The sequence below is a fragment of the Thalassophryne amazonica genome, chromosome 16 (genome assembly GCF_902500255.1).
Source record: "Thalassophryne amazonica chromosome 16, fThaAma1.1, whole genome shotgun sequence".
Lineage (NCBI taxonomy): Eukaryota > Metazoa > Chordata > Actinopteri > Batrachoidiformes > Batrachoididae > Thalassophryne > Thalassophryne amazonica.
In genome coordinates, this window is record NC_047118.1 from 79378195 (window position 1) to 79393285 (window position 15091).

The 15091-nt window shown below is 40.3% G+C and overlaps 1 long non-coding RNA gene across 1 annotated transcript; it reads right to left on the minus strand.

Annotated features, from left to right (window-relative positions):
- Nucleotides 1-995: 995 nt before the first annotated feature.
- LOC117528372 lies at nt 996-13631 on the minus strand. Its single transcript, XR_004565748.1, has 3 exons — nt 13621-13631; nt 2619-2624; nt 996-1192 (listed from the first exon to the last, which is right to left on the minus strand). It is a non-coding gene; the product is annotated as an uncharacterized LOC117528372 (long non-coding RNA).
- Between the last annotated feature and the right edge of the window lie 1460 nt (nt 13632-15091).

Below are 15091 nucleotides of genomic sequence, written 5' to 3' on the forward strand. Positions count from 1 at the left end.
AGCTCATGTGCAACAGCTTTGTATTTTCTCCTTCAGTCTGAAGTGTTTGAGATTCTTTGCAACAGTGTACCGGCCTGGACCGGGTGGCCTGGACCGGGTGGCCTGGACCAGGTGGCCTGGTGGTTAGAGAGGCAGACTCCTCAGTGTGATTCCACATTGGGAAGGTCATTAAGGTGCAACGTCACTGATCCCCACGTTGAGGGCCTTGTATGACAGAAAGGTGTGTGTGTGTGTGTGTGTGTGTGTGTGTGTGTGTGTGTGTGTGTGTGTGTGTGTGTGTGTGTGTGTGTGTGTGTGTTTATCTCCGCCAACAAAGGTGGGCAGAGGTTATGTTTTTGTCCCCATTTGTTTGTTTGTTTGTTAACAGCCTGGAGCCCACAATTTTTCAAACATCATTATAAATTTTTTTTATAGGCAAAAACTAATTCAATTTTCAAGGTCAAAGGTCCAAGTCAGGAAAAGTATTGGAAAACTGGAAACATCCCTATCTTTAACACTGAACAAACTTTCAAAAATTCATACCTCTGTCAAAGAAGATCAAATTTCACAAGATTGCAGATTTTGTGGCCATTTAAATTTAACTGTGAAAATTCCATTTAATGTGTATTTTACATTATATCTTAATCAAACGTGCCCCAATCACTCTCATATTTGAAAGTGAGGTGCAGACTGGCACTCACTATCACGTGACAAAGTTTGATCTGGATCTGATCTGGATTGTGGATTTTTTTGACATTTGAATTTAATATCAAAAAGCCCATTTGGTGCACATTTTGCATTATATTTCAATCAAAAGTGCCTCAATCACTCTCATTTGTGACAATGAGGTGCAAACTGGCACTCTCAGTGAACTCACTAAGTTTGATTCACATATGATCGGTTTTGTGGTTTTAGTGGATATTTGATTTTAACATTGGAACACCCTTTTGATCTATATTTTGTACTATAATTTAGCTTATAAAAAGCCACTTCTAACAGGACTTTGACCTTGAAAAAGTTTTCCAAGATAAAAATTTGTGGAATTGGAAACTAGTGTTGGTGGAGTTTTGCGCTCGATGAGTACGGTGCTCTAGTTTGTTAGTTTGTGAACAGTCTGGAGCCCAGTTTCAATTTTTCATATATCCTTATGAAATTTTTACTGAAGAGTCATATCCTGATAGCCAATAAGTAATTGAATTTTCAAGGTCAAAGGCTTACATTATACTGTATCTTAATCAAACGTGCCCTAGTCACTTGTTTTTCTGTTATGGATTTACCTACACAACCAAAATTGGATGGACGTTCCAATTTTATGCCTGTTTGTCTTCCAGATATCAGTCGGAAACCAAAAAGCAATGACAAATTGTTCATAGCAAAGATAACCAATGTTCTGTGACAATGATCTGAAAAAGAATTCAGAAACTGAAAAATTTGAAAAATAAAACACCCGACAACACAAAAAAAAACTTTGAGTGCATGAACTAAATACATCCTCTTGACATTTGATCACATCTAATTAGTTTATGAAAAGCCACTTCTAACAGGACTTTGACCTTGAAAATCTTTTCCAAGGTAAAATTTTGTGTGTTTTCTGTTGTTTGATTGTTTCTTTGTAAAATGTGAATAAAGTGCTTATTTTGGGTGGTCACTGTGACCTGGAGCACGGGGACTGAGTCTAAAGCCACGTGGCTTCTTTGTGAATGTGAGGCGTCACAGAGCCAGCGAGCATGTGTGTGTGATTTGACACTTGACCTCTCAGGTTTCAACCGACGAGGAAACCAGTTCCCAAACAGCAGACAGATGGACAGAACTCTCTGATGTTTACTGGAATTATCTGGAATACACAACGGGAACAGGTAAGACCACAGAACTTTACACATGTGACCCAAAGGCGTGGAAGCAGAAATTCCTGCCAGATTTTTTTTTTCTCCTGAAGTGAATAAATCTTGAGGGAGAAGGTGGAGGAGGTTCTGTTTCTGAATGGGTTTTGCTGAATCATTTGGATCTTTGAGGTGAACAAGCTTTGGTCTGGACTGGAACAGATTTGGGTTGGATCCAAGCTGTGGGTTCTAATGAGAACCCCGACCCTGATGCCGGATGTGAAGTTCAGACAGTTTCAGTTGTTTCAGAACATCTCAAAGTTTTGCTCTGTGTTAGGAGCTTTTGAGTCTGTTTTGGTGAAAATGTGCACACTTTGACGTTTTGCGTTGAGTCTGGAAAAAGATCAAACTAATCAATATTTCATATTTATCAAAAATTGAAAGGTGAATCTTTTCCCATTTTTGGCTCAAAGCAAACAAACATTGACAACAGCAAAAATAATAAATACAGAAAACAAAATGAAGGAAGCTGAATTCCAACTTTCATTTTTCTTTAAGCTGTTACTAGGGGAAGTGATAGTCTGGTTAAGGCATTGGGCTTAAGACCAGAAGATCCCCGGTTCAAATCCCAGCCTGACTAGAAAATCACTAAGGGCCCTTGGGAAAGGTCTTTAATCCCCTATTGCTCCCAGTGTGTAGTGAGCGCCTTGTATGGCAGCACCCTCACATCGGGGTGAATGTGAGGTGTTATTGTAAAGCGCTTTGAGCATCTGATGCAGATGGAAAAGCGCTATATAAATGCAGTCCATGTACACAAACCAGGAACTACTATTAGTGTGGTACCCACTGTTAATTAAACAGCCCAGCAGCACAGTTCATACACACTCTTGACCCTGACCCTAAGTTGTGAGCTTGAAATTCATCAGATGCCTCCAGTACAGCAGTTTCGACATCATGATAATCATGGCGGTTTGTTATTGGATGCTGTACTATGAAAAAGGAATACTGTTGGGTATTACACTTTGTTGTCTTTGCTGACTTACTCGTTTCTTCCCATGTCTGTGATCTGCACGTGCGGTGTGTAACTGCAGGGAAGTGAGTTCATGTTGGATATTTGTCAGACACTGACTCAGGTCCAGTGGAGTCTTCTTGCTCAGTATCAGTGAGAAGATGAGTTGACCTCTGAACCATCCACTGGGGTTTTATCAATGACGTACAAATGTTATTTTTAATAATTTTCTGCTGATTTGCCCACATTAGCGAAAACTATGATTACACCAAATGATGTTGCACACTTACTTTAACTTTGCTTATGTGTTCATAATTTATTTGACAAAAACATTTGAGTAGAAAATATTTGGATGAGTGTTTTCATGTGATGTCACGAACCCAGACGTTGACCATCTCGGCGATACTCCGCCGCCATCCCTTCTGTTTATACCGACATCTGTTTTTAGCATTCAGATGCTGTCATGGTGAATTATTGTTAACGATCGATTTCAATTAATTTAATTTATATAGTGCCAAATAACAACAAGGCAGACTCAAAGTGCTTCACACAAGTAAGGTTTAACCTTACCAACCCGTAGAGCAAGCACACAGGTGACAGTGGTAAGGAAAAACTCCCTTTGATGATTTGAGGAAGAAACCTCAAGCAGACCAGACTCAAAGGGGTGGACCCTCTGCTTGGGCCATGCTACTGGCACAATAGACAATTCAGATATACAGGAATTTTTGGTAGTCCCATGCAGGTGTCCAGGACAGGAGGGTTGCAGAAGAAGATACCCACTCCCATCTCTGCATGGAGCCGCACCTCAAACAGAGAGAGAGAAAAAAACAGAATCCGGCAGGCAGAAAGACAACAAATAAGATATAATTTGTCAGCATTAAGCAACAAGAAAAACAGAAGAAATACTAAGGTGATTGCCGGCTACGAACCCTAAGCTTCATTAAAAGACCCAGACTTCAGATAAAGTTGAAGCTGCGACCTGCTCGATTGCTGAAGGTGATCAGGAATCAGGGCGAAGCTTGTGAAAAAGTGTGTGACCTCTTTAATAATTATCTTATTGAATCCAAGATCATTTCATTTTTAAATTCTCTCACTGACCATTAATATCTGGATGAAAAGCGTCATGAATCAAAACATTTTCAAGCTGTTTTAAACCTGTTGGAGCTCCATGCTGTTAATTAATGATCGTTAAAACCGTGATAGTCGGTAAATGCACAAATTCCCACATTTGACATTTCACAGTAACAGTTATTAAAGTAAGTTAACTTTGGTAGGAAAAGTATTTAACATGCATCTTAACTGCAAGCGCAGCAGGATACATGAATGAGGGAGAACAACAAAGATAAGGGCCCCTTCACACATAGTGCAAAGTTTGGGCTACTACAGTGAAACAGTGCAAAACAGTTTGAATTAGCACACTACAAAACATCGGGCCGACGGGCAGGCGTGCACGATTCTGGTGCGAGAGTTCAAGCACGTGAAGGTGTCTTTCAAGCAGGAACATGGTGCGAGGTGCACCACAACGCACCTCTTATGTGGAATAAAAAAAAAACAGCTGGTACCCGTGGGACCACATCACACTGCGTATGTGGAATAAATAAATAAAAACCAGCTGTTACCTGTGGGATCACATCACACTGCGTATGTGGAATAAATAAATAAAAACCAGCTGTTACCTGTGGGATCACATCACACTGCGTATGTGGAATAAATAAATAAAAACCAGCTGTTACCTGTGGGATCACATCACGCCGCTTATGTGGAATAAATAAATAAAAACCAGCTGTTACCTGTGGGATCACATCACACTGCTTATGTGGAATAATAATAATAATAAATAGAAACCAGCTGTTACCTGTGGGATCACATCACACTGCTTATGTGGAATAATAATAATAAATAAAAACCAGCTGTTACCTGTGGGATCACATCACACTGCTTATGTGGAATAATAATAATAAATAAAAACCAGCTGTTACCTGTGGGATCACATCACACTGCTTATGTGGAATAATAATAATAAATAAAAACCAGCTGTTACCTGTGGGATCACATCACACTGCTTATGTGGAATAATAATAAAATAAAAACCAGCTGTTACCTGTGGGATCACATCACACTGCTTATGTGGAATAAATAAATAAAAACCAGCTGTTACCTGTGGGATCACATCACACTGCTTATGTGGAATAAATAAATAAAAAACAGCTGTTACCTGTGGGACCACATCACACTGCTTATGTGGAATAATAATAACAATAATAATAATAAATAGAAACCAGCTGTTACCTGTGGGACCACATCACACTGCTTATGTGGAATAAATAAATAAAAACCAGCTGTTACCTGTGGGACCACATCACACTGCTTATGTGGAATAAATAAATAACCAGCTGTTACCTGTGGGATCACATCACACTGCTTATGTGGAATAAATAAATAAAAACCAGCTGTTACCTGTGGGATCACATCACGCCGCTTATGTGGAATAAATAAATAAAAACCAGCTGTTACCTGTGGGATCACATCACGCCGCTTATGTGGAATAAATAAATAAAAACCAGCTGTTACCTGTGGGATCACATCACGCCGCTTATGTGGAATAAATAAATAAAAACCAGCTGTTACCTGTGGGACCACATCACACTGCTTATGTGGAATAAATAAAAACCAGCTGTTACCTGTGGGATCACATCACACTGCTTATGTGGAATAATAATAATAATAAATAAAAACCAGCTGTTACCTGTGGGACCACATCACACTGCTTATGTGGAATAATAATAATAATAAATAAAAACCAGCTGTTACCTGTGGGATCACATCACGCCGCTTATGTGGAATAAATAAATAAAAACCAGCTGTTACCTGTGGGATCACATCACACTGCTTATGTGGAATAATAATAATAATAAATAAAAACCAGCTGTTACCTGTGGGACCACATCACACTGCTTATGTGGAATAATAATAATAATAATAATAAATAAAAACCAGCTGTTACCTGTGGGATCACATCACACTGCTTATGTGGAATAATAATAACAATAATAATAATAAATAAAAACCAGCTGTTACCTGTGGGACCACATCACGCCGCTTTGCTCTTTGCATCTCATCTAATGAGTAGCAACTTAGGAGCTTCTAAACAACTCTCAAATTCGGGCAGTTTGTTGTATTTCCACGTTCACTTACCAGCCTTCCACGAGTCTTGTTCGGGTTCGGGTAGTAGGTTGGATTTGGAGGGCTCTCTGTTGGGACTGTTTACACAGAGACTGCTACCTGCTGCTTTGGACTTGAACTAACAGTCTTTTTCAAGACTTTTTTACTTTTTTTTACTTTTTAATTTTTTTTAACTTTTTACTGTGCTCCAACGCCTAAGGAAGACCTCTAACGGTCAAAACATCGCGACGGAGCACTTTTATCAGCTAACTTTTATTAACGTTGGCAGGCTAACTAGCTTGCTAACGCTTTCGTTTTTATTTTTTTTTATTTTATTTTAGCACCGTTGTCGTGCGTTGCCTGTGCTGCTTCATGGCCTGTTTGGTGCCTTGATTGGGGCACTCCTTCTGCTGAATCACCTTTGGATTATTTGCACATTATTTACTTTGTGTGTTTTTGGGAATCCGCTAGCTTAGCGTAGCTACTAGCTCTTAGCCGATTTAGCATGGCGGCTTCTCCTGTCTCTCCCGCACTTTTCTGCTCTGGGTGTGAAATGTTTAGTTATTCCTCGGCCTCCTTTAGCAGTAACGGTACTTGTAATAAGTGCAGCTTATTCGTAGCTTTGGAGGCCAGGCTGGGCGAAGTGGAGGCTCGGCTCCGCACCGTGGAAAATTCTACAGCTAGCCAGGCCCCTGTAGTCGGTGCGGACCAAGGTAGCTTAGCCGCCGTTAGTTCCCCCTGGCAGATCCCGTGCAGTCGGGAAAGCAGGCTGACTGGGTGACTGTGAGGAGGAAGCGTAGTATCAGTGAGAAGATGAGTTGACCTCTGAACCATCCACTGGGGTTTTATCAATGACGTACAAATGTTATTTTTAATAATTTTCTGCTGATTTGCCCACATTAGCGAAAACTATGATTACACCAAATGATGTTGCACACTTACTTTAACTTTGCTTATGTGTTCATAATTTATTTGACAAAAACATTTGAGTAGAAAATATTTGGATGAGTGTTTTCATGTGATGTCACGAACCCAGACGTTGACCATCTCGGCGATACTCCGCCGCCATCCCTTCTGTTTATACCGACATCTGTTTTTAGCATTCAGATGCTGTCATGGTGAATTATTGTTAACGATCGATTTCAATTAATTTAATTTATATAGTGCCAAATAACAACAAGGCAGACTCAAAGTGCTTCACACAAGTAAGGTTTAACCTTACCAACCCGTAGAGCAAGCACACAGGTGACAGTGGTAAGGAAAAACTCCCTTTGATGATTTGAGGAAGAAACCTCAAGCAGACCAGACTCAAAGGGGTGGACCCTCTGCTTGGGCCATGCTACTGGCACAATAGACAATTCAGATATACAGGAATTTTTGGTAGTCCCATGCAGGTGTCCAGGACAGGAGGGTTGCAGAAGAAGATACCCACTCCCATCTCTGCATGGAGCCGCACCTCAAACAGAGAGAGAGAAAAAAACAGAATCCGGCAGCAGAAAGACAACAAATAAGATATAATTTGTCAGCATTAAGCAACAAGAAAAACAGAAGAAATACTAAGGTGATTGCCGGCTACGAACCCTAAGCTTCATTAAAAGACCCAGACTTCAGATAAAGTTGAAGCTGCGACCTGCTCGATTGCTGAAGGTGATCAGGAATCAGGGCGAAGCTTGTGAAAAAGTGTGTGACCTCTTTAATAATTATCTTATTGAATCCAAGATCATTTCATTTTTAAATTCTCTCACTGACCATTAATATCTGGATGAAAAGCGTCATGAATCAAAACATTTTCAAGCTGTTTTAAACCTGTTGGAGCTCCATGCTGTTAATTAATGATCGTTAAAACCGTGATAGTCGGTAAATGCACAAATTCCCACATTTGACATTTCACAGTAACAGTTATTAAAGTAAGTTAACTTTGGTAGGAAAAGTATTTAACATGCATCTTAACTGCAAGCGCAGCAGGATACATGAATGAGGGAGAACAACAAAGATAAGGGCCCCTTCACACATAGTGCAAAGTTTGGGCTACTACAGTGAAACAGTGCAAAACAGTTTGAATTAGCACACTACAAAACATCGGGCCGACGGGCAGGCGTGCACGATTCTGGTGCGAGAGTTCAAGCACGTGAAGGTGTCTTTCAAGCAGGAACATGGTGCGAGGTGCACCACAACGCACCTCTTATGTGGAATAAAAAAAAAACAGCTGGTACCCGTGGGACCACATCACACTGCGTATGTGGAATAAATAAATAAAAACCAGCTGTTACCTGTGGGATCACATCACACTGCTTATGTGGAATAATAATAATAAATAAAAACCAGCTGTTACCTGTGGGATCACATCACACTGCTTATGTGGAATAAATAAATAAAAACCAGCTGTTACCTGTGGGATCACATCACACTGCTTATGTGGAATAAATAAATAAAAAACAGCTGTTACCTGTGGGACCACATCACACTGCTTATGTGGAATAATAATAACAATAATAATAATAAATAGAAACCAGCTGTTACCTGTGGGACCACATCACACTGCTTATGTGGAATAATAATAATAAATAAAAACCAGCTGTTACCTGTGGGATCACATCACACTGCTTATGTGGAATAATAATAATAAATAAAAACCAGCTGTTACCTGTGGGATCACATCACACTGCTTATGTGGAATAATAATAATAAATAAAAACCAGCTGTTACCTGTGGGACCACATCACACTGCTTATGTGGAATAATAATAATAAATAAAAACCAGCTGTTACCTGTGGGATCACATCACACTGCTTATGTGGAATAATAATAATAAATAAAAACCAGCTGTTACCTGTGGGATCACATCACACTGCTTATGTGGAATAAATAAATAAAAACCAGCTGTTACCTGTGGGATCACATCACACTGCTTATGTGGAATAAATAAATAAAAAACAGCTGTTACCTGTGGGACCACATCACACTGCTTATGTGGAATAATAATAACAATAATAATAATAAATAGAAACCAGCTGTTACCTGTGGGACCACATCACACTGCTTATGTGGAATAAATAAATAAAAACCAGCTGTTACCTGTGGGACCACATCACACTGCTTATGTGGAATAAATAAATAACCAGCTGTTACCTGTGGGATCACATCACACTGCTTATGTGGAATAAATAAATAAAAACCAGCTGTTACCTGTGGGATCACATCACGCCGCTTATGTGGAATAAATAAATAAAAACCAGCTGTTACCTGTGGGATCACATCACGCCGCTTATGTGGAATAAATAAATAAAAACCAGCTGTTACCTGTGGGATCACATCACGCCGCTTATGTGGAATAAATAAATAAAAACCAGTGGGACCACATCACACTGCTTATGTGGAATAAATAAAAACCAGCTGTTACCTGTGGGATCACATCACACTGCTTATGTGGAATAATAATAATAATAAATAAAAACCAGCTGTTACCTGTGGGACCACATCACACTGCTTATGTGGAATAATAATAATAATAAATAAAAACCAGCTGTTACCTGTGGGATCACATCACGCCGCTTATGTGGAATAAATAAATAAAAACCAGCTGTTACCTGTGGGATCACATCACACTGCTTATGTGGAATAATAATAATAATAAATAAAAACCAGCTGTTACCTGTGGGACCACATCACACTGCTTATGTGGAATAATAATAATAATAATAATAAATAAAAACCAGCTGTTACCTGTGGGATCACATCACACTGCTTATGTGGAATAATAATAACAATAATAATAATAAATAAAAACCAGCTGTTACCTGTGGGACCACATCACGCCGCTTTGCTCTTTGCATCTCATCTAATGAGTAGCAACTTAGGAGCTTCTAAACAACTCTCAAATTCGGGCAGTTTGTTGTATTTCCACGTTCACTTACCAGCCTTCCACGAGTCTTGTTCGGGTTCGGGTAGTAGGTTGGATTTGGAGGGCTCTCTGTTGGGACTGTTTACACAGAGACTGCTACCTGCTGCTTTGGACTTGAACTAACAGTCTTTTTCAAGACTTTTTTACTTTTTTTACTTTTTAATTTTTTTTAACTTTTTACTGTGCTCCAACGCCTAAGGAAGACCTCTAACGGTCAAAACATCGCGACGGAGCACTTTTATCAGCTAACTTTTATTAACGTTGGCAGGCTAACTAGCTTGCTAACGCTTTCGTTTTTATTTTTTTTTATTTTATTTTAGCACCGTTGTCGTGCGTTGCCTGTGCTGCTTCATGGCCTGTTTGGTGCCTTGATTGGGGCACTCCTTCTGCTGAATCACCTTTGGATTATTTGCACATTATTTACTTTGTGTGTTTTTGGGAATCCGCTAGCTTAGCGTAGCTACTAGCTCTTAGCCGATTTAGCATGGCGGCTTCTCCTGTCTCTCCCGCACTTTTCTGCTCTGGGTGTGAAATGTTTAGTTATTCCTCGGCCTCCTTTAGCAGTAACGGTACTTGTAATAAGTGCAGCTTATTCGTAGCTTTGGAGGCCAGGCTGGGCGAAGTGGAGGCTCGGCTCCGCACCGTGGAAAATTCTACAGCTAGCCAGGCCCCTGTAGTCGGTGCGGACCAAGGTAGCTTAGCCGCCGTTAGTTCCCCCTGGCAGATCCCGTGCAGTCGGGAAAGCAGGCTGACTGGGTGACTGTGAGGAGGAAGCGTAGCCCTAAACAGAAGCCCCGTGTACACCGTCAACCCGTTCACATCTCTAACCGTTTTTCCCCACTCGACGACACACCCGCCGAGGATCAAACTCTGGTTATTGGCGACTCTGTTTTGAGAAATGTGAAGTTAGCGACACCAGCAACCATTGTCAATTGTCTTCCGGGGGCCAGAGCAGGCGACATCGAAGGACATTTGAAATTGCTGGCTAAGGCTAAGCGTAAATTTGGTAAGATTGTAATTCACGTCGGCAGTAATGACACTCGGTTACGCCAATCGGAGGTCACTAAAATTAACATTAAATCGGTGTGTAACTTTGCAAAAACAATGTCGGACTCTGTTGTTTTCTCTGGGCCCCTCCCCAATCGGACCGGGAGTGACATGTTTAGCCGCATGTTCTCCTTGAATTGCTGGCTGTCTGAGTGGTGTCCAAAAAATGAGGTGGGCTTCATTGATAATTGGCAAAGCTTCTGGGGAAAACCTGGTCTTGTTAGGAGAGACGGCATCCATCTCACTTTAGAGGGAGCAGCTCTCATTTCTAGAAATCTGGCCAATTTTTTTGGATCCTCCAAACTGTGACTGTCTAGCGTTGGGACCAGGAGGCAGAGCTGTGGTCTTATACACCTCTCTGCAGCTTCTCTCCCCCTGCCATCCCCTTATTACCCCATCCCCGTAGAGACGGTGCCTGCTCCCAGACCACCAATAACTAGCAAAAATCTATTTAAGCATAAAAATTCAAAAAGAAAAAATAATATAGCACCTTCAACTGCACCACAGACTAAAACAGTTAAATGTGGTCTATTAAACATTAGGTCTCTCTCTTCTAAGTCCCTGTTGGTAAATGATATAATAATTGATCAACGTATTGATTTATTCTGCCTAACAGAAACTTGGTTACAGCAGGATGAATATGTTAGTTTAAATGAGTCAACACCCCCGAGTCACACTAACTTTCAGAATGCTCGTAGCACGGGCCGGGGCGGAGGATTAGCAGCAATCTTCCATTCCAGCTTATTAATTAATCAAAAACCTAGACAGAGCTTTAATTCATTTGAAAGCTTGTCTCTTAGTCTTGTCCATCCAAATTGGAAGTCCCAAAAACCAGTTTTATTTGTTATTATCTATCGTCCACCTGGTCGTTACTGTGAGTTTCTCTGTGAATTTTCAGACCTTTTGTCTGACTTAGTGCTTAGCTCAGATAAGATAATTATAGTGGGCGATTTTAACATCCACACAGATGCTGAGAATGACAGCCTCAACACTGCATTTAATCTATTATTAGACTCTATCGGCTTTGCTCAAAAAGTAAATGAGTCCACCCACCACTTTAATCATATTTTAGATCTTGTTCTGACTTATGGTATGGAAATAGAAGACTTAACAGTATTCCCTGAAAACTCCCTTCTGTCTGATCATTTTTTAATAACATTTACATTTACCCTGATGGACTACCCTGCAGTGGGGAATAAGTTTCATTACACTAGAAGTCTTTCAGAAAGCGCTGTAACTAGGTTTAAGGATATGATTCCTTCTTTATGTTCTCTAATGTCATATACCAACACAGAGCAGAGTAGCTACCTAAACTCTGTAAGGGAGCTAGAGTATCTCGTCAGTAGTTTTACATCCTCATTGAAGACAACTTTGGATGCTGTAGCTCCTCTGAAAAAGAGAGCTTTAAATCAGAAGTGTCTGACTCCGTGGTATAACTCACAAACTCGTAGCTTAAAGCAGATAACCCGTAAGTTGGAGAGGAAATGGCGTCTCACTAATTTAGAAGATCTTCACTTAGCCTGGAAAAAGAGTTTGTTGCTCTATAAGAAAGCCCTCCGTGAAGCTAGGACATCTTTCTACTCATCACTAATTGAAGAAAATAAGAACAACCCCAGGTTTCTTTTCAGCACTGTAGCCAGGCTGACAAAGAGTCAGAGCTCTATTGAGCTGAGTATTCCATTAACTTTAACTAGTGATGACTTCATGACTTTCTTTGCTAACAAAATTTTGACTATTAGAGAAAAAATTACTCATAACCATCCCAAAGATGTATCGTTATCTTTGGCTGCTTTCAGTGATGCCGGTATTTGGTTAGACTCTTTCTCTCCGATTGTTCTGCCTGAGTTATTTTCATTAGTTACTTCATCCAAACCATCAACATGCTTATTAGACCCCATTCCTGCCAGGCTGCTCAAGGAAGTCCTACCATTATTTAATGCTTCAATCTTAAATATGATCAATCTATCTTTGTTAGTTGGTTATGTACCACAGGCCTTTAAGGTGGCAGTAATTAAACCATTACTTAAAAAGCCATCACTTGACCCAGCTATCTTAGCTAATTATAGGCCAATCTCCAACCTTCCTTTTCTCTCAAAGATTCTTGAGAGGGTAGTTGTAAAACAGCTAACTGATCACCTGCAGAGGAATGGTCTATTTGAAGAGTTTCAGTCAGGTTTTAGAATTCATCATAGTACAGAAACAGCATTAGTGAAGGTTACAAATGATCTTCTTATGGCTTCGGACAGTGGACTTATCTCTGTGCTTGTTCTGTTGGACCTCAGTGCTGCTTTTGATACTGTTGACCATAAAATTTTATTACAGAGATTAGAGCATGTCATAGGTATTAAAGGCATTGCGCTGCGGTGCTTTGAATCATATTTGTCTAATAGATTACAGTTTGTTCATGTAAATGGGGAATCTTCTTCACAGACTAAAGTTAATTATGGAGTTCCACAAGGTTCTGTGCTAGGACCAATTTTATTCACTTTATACATGCTTCCCTTGGGCAGTATTATTAGACGGTATTGCTTAAATTTTCATTGTTACGCAGATGATACCCAGCTTTATCTATCCATGAAGCCAGAGGATACACACCAATTAGCTAAACTGCAGGATTGTCTTACAGACATAAAGACATGGATGACCTCTAATTTCCTGCTTTTAAACTCAGATAAAACTGAAGTTATTGTACTTGGCCCCACAAATCTTAGAAGCATGGTGTCTAACCAGATCGTTACTCTGGATGGCATTTCCCTGATCTCTAGTAATACTGTGAGAAATCTTGGAGTTATTTTTGATCAGGATATGTCATTCAAAGCGCATATTAAACAAATATGTAGGACTGCCTTTTTGCATTTACGCAATATTTCTAAAATCAGAAAGGTCTTGTCTCCGAGTGATGCTGAAAAACTAATTCATGCATTTATTTCCTCTAGGCTGGACTATTGTAATTCATTATTATCAGGTTGTCCTAAAAGTTCCCTAAAAAGCCTTCAGTTGGTTCAGAATGCTGCAGCTAGAGTACTGACGGGGACTAGCAGGAGAGAGCATATCTCACCCGTGTTGGCCTCTCTTCATTGGCTTCCTGTTAATTCTAGAATAGAATTTAAAATTCTTCTTCTTACTTATAAGGTTTTGAATAATCAGGTCCCATCTTATCTTAGGGACCTCGTAGTACCATATTACCCCATTAGAGCGCTTCGCTCTCAGACTGCGGGCTTACTTGTGGTTCCTAGGGTTTGTAAGAGTAGAATGGGAGGCAGAGCCTTCAGCTTTCAGGCTCCTCTCCTGTGGAACCAGCTCCCAATTCAGATCAGGGAGACAGATACCCTCTCTACTTTTAAGATTAGGCTTAAAACTTTCCTTTTCGCTAAGGCTTATAGTTAGGGCTGGATCGGGTGACCCTGGACCATCCCTTGGTTATGTTGCTTTAGACGTAGACTGTGGGGGGTTCCCATGATGCACTGTTTCTTTCTTTTTTTGCTCCGTATGCATCACTCTGCATTTAATCATTAGTGATCGATCTCTGCCCCCGTTCTCGGCATGTCTTTTTCCTGGTTCTTTCCCTCAGCCCCAACCAGTCTCAGCAGAAGACTGCCCCTCCCTGAGCCTGGTTCTGCTGGAGGTTTCTTCCTGTTAAAAGGGAGTTTTTCCTTCCCACTGTGGCCAAGTGCTTGCTCATAGGGGGTCGTTTTGACCGTTGGGGTTTTTCATGGTTATTGTATGGCCTTGCCTTGCAATATGGAGCGCCTTGGGGCAACTGTTTGTTGTGATTTGGCGCTATATAAGAAAAAAGTTGATTGATTGATTGATTATGTGGAATAAATAAATAGAAACCAGCTGTTACCTGTGGGATCACATCACACTGCTTATGTGGAATAATAATAATAATAAATAAAAACCAGCTGTTACCTGTGGGATCACATCACACTGCTTATGTGGAATAATAATAATAAATAAAAACCAGCTGTTACCTGTGGGATCACATCACACTGCTTATGTGGAATAAATAAATAAAAACCAGCTGTTACCTGTGGGATCACATCACACTGCTTATGTGGAATAAATAAATAGAAACCAGCTGTTACCTGTGGGATCACATCACACTGCTTATGTGGAATAAATAAATAAAAACCAGCTGTTACCTGTGGGATCACATCACACTGCTTATGT